A 6000-nucleotide genomic window follows, 5' to 3' on the forward strand; every position below is an offset into this window, starting at 1 on the left:
TAATCCCCATATCGCATGTTTTTGGACTATGGGAGGAAGCCGGAGAACCTGGAGAAAACCCACGCACACACACGGGGAGAACATGCAAACTCCCTGCAGAAAGACCCTTGTTCTGAAGTTGCTCCAACTGGGGCTCGAACCCCAGGAACCCGGGTCTTCTTGCTGCAAAAGGGCAAGAGCGCTAACCACGACACCGACATCAATCGTATCTCGAGAGTGAAAGAGGTGACATTCCTCAAATTCTGAGGATCCGAACTGACCGACAGAAAACGTAACGTCTGTTTGAAAACTGCTTCTTTCTTCCCTGTAGTTTTCATAGAAACCTCCGCATCACAAATTCAAAACGGCATATCTCCATCCAGACAAAAGCTGCTCCGCCTCATTACATCCTCCAGTGTTTGATCGCATCGCCGCACCTGTAACTGTTGTTTGTTTCATCACCGTGGGCTCCATCGTTGGTTACTCGCTTCTGCAAAGTCAACAGCACAGTAATGTAAAGAGGGATGGAAATACCACCAGTGTGTGTTTGTGTGTGTGTGTATGTTTGATGAACAGCGCCGTGAGACTATCACCAGCTCCATTAAAAATACATCAAGGCGACTCTTAGCACTTCTGGGTGATTGTATCGATTTCCCGGCTCTGACTAATATCTGATGGTATTAATGCTGGTTAAATATTGATGAGAGCTATCACTTTACATACCTGAGGAGCTGTGTGGATACACACTTACTGAGGTTACTTACCGGTATTCAGAGTTTATGAGAAATATTGATGTATTTTCATTCAAGCGAGAGAATGAGACAATACCGTTGTATTGATATAGTTTGTGTTGCGTTAATAACACAAGTTTAGCTGAAATATATCGATATACCTTGAGGTCCATGCTTAACAATGAGGATGCAACAGCACACACACACACACACACACACACACACACACACACACACACACACACACACACACACACACACACACACACACACACACACACTCACGAGCCTTATACACATCACATTCTACAGACTGAAGAAAACATCGTCGTTTCTCACAGATCTGCACAAATATCACACAGTAATCACTTTTAAATATGTTATTCGAATGAATATTAGAATAATTATGGAAACGTTACCATTCCCTCTCACATCAAAACCACAATTTCAGTCAAAATAATCTAAATTAGATACTTACATAACATTGTTCAGCCCCGATCTTTACCCTAAACCCAATTCTAACCCTAAAACCAAGTCTAAAAGCCACTTTAAAGGGGAAGTAAGTAGTTTATAGTGACATCTAGAGGAGAGGCTGAAATTTACAACAAAGACCTGCTGCTCTGCTCACCCCCTCCCTTCCCTGAGCGCTACGGTATCCGCAGCTGGTCAAATGTCGTCCTCGTCGTCTTTCTCCGTGTCAGCAGATGAGGTTCGTGAGGCGAGGGAGAGGGCGGAGCTACCGCGGCCGTAGCAGACGAAGCGGAGAGAGAGGAGGCGGGACTTCAGCTACAAGTAAAGAGACGCTTGATTTGTTCTCTCGCGTTTGTCCTTACAGGCTCCGGTAGAAACATGGCGTCTCGCTGCTAACAGTGGCTATGCAACCGCGGCCTGCGACCATGTTATTTTAAATGACTTTTTGAAACACTACGAAAATGAAACAAAGAATATTATACAGCGACTAGACAATGCAGGAGCACATAATATGTATAAAAAAGTGGATTTTGGGTTATATAAACCCATAAATACTACACAGTGTACCTTTAAGGGATGATAAAATGCGAGGACCACCCAAAATGTCCTCCCTTTTCCAAAATGTCCTCACTCCCTATGGTCCTCGCAAATGACTCTTTCACACGACCCCCACAAAACATCCATCCATCATCTACCGCTTTATCCTCCACCAGAGGGTCGCGGGAGGTGCTGTGCCAATCTCAGCTGACATAGGGCGATAGGCGGGGTACACCCTGGACAGTTCACCAGTCCATCACAGGGCCACATATAGAGACACACAACCATTCACTCTCACTCTCACACCTACGGTCAATTTAGAGTGACCAATTCACCTAATCCCCATATCGCATGTTTTTGGACTGTGGGAGGAAACCGGAGAACCCGGAGGAAACCCACGCACACACACGGGGAGAACATGCAAACTCCTTGCAGAAAGGCCCTTGTTCCGAAGTTGTTCCAAACGGGGCTCGAACCCAGGAACCCGCGTCTTCTTGCTGCAAAAGGCAAGAGTGAAAGTATTCCTGGATCTAATGACTCTGCAGGCGTCTTTATCAATCTGGTCTTCAGCAACTCCAGCAACATTTGGCGAAGACGGAAAAAAATAATCTATCTATTACTTTATAGATACATATCAATATTTCAGCTTCACTGCAAGACACAGAGTCACATCACCTCCCAAAAAAAACTACTTTACATCTCATAAGAAGCACATCATATTAAACTAAAATGTGTCGAAAATCGAATTTCCTTCAAAGTTAAGTGTTCGTGCCGCAACGATTCTCCAGCAGGAGTTAGAATCCCGCGACCTCTCTCTTATCCAGGCATGTCTGTGGCGCTGAGGCGTCTGAATGGATCCTGGGTTATATTCTCCGTGTCGGCCACAGACTCTCACAGACATTCATCATCTCGCTATCGCCGCACATAAACTCTAACGGACACTCGTCGCGGCTCGAGAGGAAATCCACCGCAGCGACGGTGTCGTCTCTGCATCAGGTGACGTTGTCGGCGTCCTGATTACATTTGTCTTTTTCTTTTTTTAGGAACCATTTATCAACGTCCATCCGTTGTTTACCGCTCTGTTCTGGAGCTGGAGCCGATCCCAGTTGACATAGGGCAATAAAGCAGAGCCGACTATACGGAGACAAACGATTATTCACTCTCACAGAGTCCAATTAACCTAATCCCCGATGTTTTTGACTGTGGGGGCGGAAGAAGCTATAGCTCCACACAGGAAGTTGAACTGGGACCTGAACCGGTGACCTTCTCGCTGTGAGGAAACAATGCTCGTCACTGCACCACCAACATGCCACGACCCACCCCCCCCAATTTCCCAGCAGCTAAAATTAAATTCAGTTTCTCACCCGACAACCATCTCTGTTCTGACTGAACTGAAGTGCCTCACACCTGGCTGTCTTATCCTGTGAAAGCGAGCAGCTGTGCTCAGGGATATAGTGACACTAAGCACATTCTCTTCATTAGACAGCAACCAGACAACTGGAATCAGGAGTCTGTGTGTGTGTGTGTGTGTGCACACGTGTGTTTTTGTAATCTACTGCGACATCTCGTCAGCGGGACGAGTCGTTGTCACAAACATGTTTCAGTGTCTATTTTCATACACAGCAGCAGCAGCAGCAGCAGCAGCAGCAGCAGCAGCATGCTAAGTATCCAGGAGAGGAACCGTCTGCTCCATCCGTGTTGTCAAGCGTGTGTTTGTTTGTTCGGAGCAACAATTTGAGCCAAATATGCGTCAACAGAAGGGATTAATTGAGCTATGATTGTGTGACACTGAAAAATAAGTAGCGCTGGGCACTCGGTTAACGCACGTTAACGCATGACGCGTGTCTCCATGACGACTGACCCGGGAAAAGATGTCATGTTTTTACGTGCCGCGACATCAGAGTCCAGGCACCATTTACCAGGTAGCTCCGTTAGCTGCATTAGCTTGTGTAGCGCCGTTAGCGCGCCTACAGTCGAACTGGAGCTGCGTATGGGTGCCTTTGTTTTTAACTCTTTAAGGTACACACCAAGAAAAAAGCAAAGGAAAAAATATTTATTTGCATTTTTTATTATTTTATTTTATTTACTTATGATAACAATAACGACATATATATATATAATTATTTTTTTTAAAATTAAAAATAAATTAAAATCAGATACAGACCTCTACCAAACGGTTGAGACGTCTGTTCATAATAAACCTTGTTTGCATAATTCATTAAGTACAAACATTCAGAACAAGTGACATTAAGTGTTGGTGAGTTCAGCTTGATGCACTTTTTCAATGAGATATAGTGACTTAAAGTGTGGTCGACCAAATGGTTGAGTAGCACCTTAAAGGGTTAAAGTTTAGCGTTACTTTAGAGACTCATTTTAACAATCCGGATTCACGTAAACACGAAGTCGCGCATGTCTTTTTCCAGTCAGTCGTCATGGAAACGTGCGTTAACGCGCCCAGCACTACAAATAATAACTTATATTTCGTATTCCATCACACTGCAGGGCACAAAAAAAGAAGAATGTCTTTGAAAATCTCAAAATAACAACTTCCACCATCGTCAGCTGATCATCAGCTGCTCATTTTTCATGTGTATAGATGAACCTATGCACAAAGAGCTTCTTCACAAACAGCACATTAATGGCTGAAGTGCAGAAGTAAACAGTTTTATCATTTAGTTGATAAATGATTTTGGAAAAAAATATATAAATATCTTCTGCTTTTTTTAGTTTCTTTAGTTTCTACACTTTTGGAAAATAAAAGTGCTAAGTAGAACCATATAATGTTCTTCGTCTTGTCCTCATTTCAGGTAGAACCTTTACCTGGAACCCTTAAGCCCAATTTATACTCCTGCGTAAAGTGCAGTAGCTACGCAGAGTCCTCTGCGTCGACGCAGAACCTGTCGAAGAGCCTCTACGTCGTCTCCGGCTGCACGGAATATTTTTTAAGTGTCCGTCACTCCGTCAAGGGACAACGGAGACGGCAAGAGCTGCGATTGGTCCTCAGGACAGGCCGAGCGAAGCTGCTCTGTGCCGGCTCACAGTGAGCAGCGAGCGTCCACAGAGGGCGGAGCTGAACACCGCCGACTTCGTCGCTGCCAAACTATAAATACGTCATATCTTAACACACACAGCACATGTTTAGACTCTAAATGGCCAATTTCTCGCCTCAAATTACCTTAAAACTGCGTTCCGGGACACAGAAAAGTGAGAAACAGCCACTGTTTCAACAACAACAGTCTTTCTCCCTCGGACGCCATTGCTCACTGTAGCCAAAAGCACAACAACCTTGCGCAGCGACCCCTACTGATCGGGCGGGAAATTGCAGCGCCTGTCCGTCACCACGACGCAGAAGTATAAAGGCTCGAGTGGTCTACGTGGTGACGCAGACGGATAACGCATTACGCAGTCGGAGAAGTATAATGTGGCCTTTAGTGTCACCAAGAACCCTTTTAAAAGCATTTATTCAGGGTTTTTAAAGGGTTCTCTGGATCAAAATGGTTCTTACTGGAACCATTAGTGATACCAAGAAAACCTTGAAAAAGGGTTTTTCAGAAGCAAATGGTTCCAGGTAGAACCTCAGCCCTTGTAGGAGGACACTTTTGGAACCCTTATTTCTAAGAGTGTACAACACGCACAGGATTTTCATTATTTCCATTTACTTTATGATGAAAGATTATTGTGGAATCATTGATCAATAATTACAAATACGCCCGCGCTATATGTTGTCCATACTTTAACCAACATTTGACTTAAAAAGAAAAAAACCCCAAAACGTTTCTTTATCGCAACCCAACAAAAATCTGGCCATTTTTTTTTGTCCCCAGGACAGACTGAATGTAAGCGATGCTCCCCAGTTTAATGATTTTTCAGTTAATGAGATTTTTCCCCACCAAAGTCGATATACATTACAGCACAACTCTCCATTTGTCCACTAAAACTTATAGCCGCGTTCGTTTCATCCAGAGCTATTTAGGTTTGTTGCTTTTAATTGATCATTCTGCAGCCAATTTGGAGCTGCTGACTTTGGTAGTTAATTTTAAAAGTAATTTCAGAGTGTTGTGCTTAGCTGTTCATCTCTGAAGCAATTTAGGGCCAGTGATGGTCAAATCTATTTAGAGACGCCACGGACCGACCGAGTGGAAAAGAGAAAACAGGAACTGTATCCGAGACGGGAGTAAGGATTGGAAAATAGAAGAAGAGGAAGGTGAAAATACGCCACATTGTAAAACGGTGTGTGGGCAGAGTCAGCGTGCGATTATTATGTATGTACGACGCAATGAAA

This window comes from Microchirus variegatus, assembly GCF_963457635.1.
Source record: "Microchirus variegatus genome assembly, chromosome: 3".
Classification (NCBI taxonomy): domain Eukaryota; kingdom Metazoa; phylum Chordata; class Actinopteri; order Pleuronectiformes; family Soleidae; genus Microchirus; species Microchirus variegatus.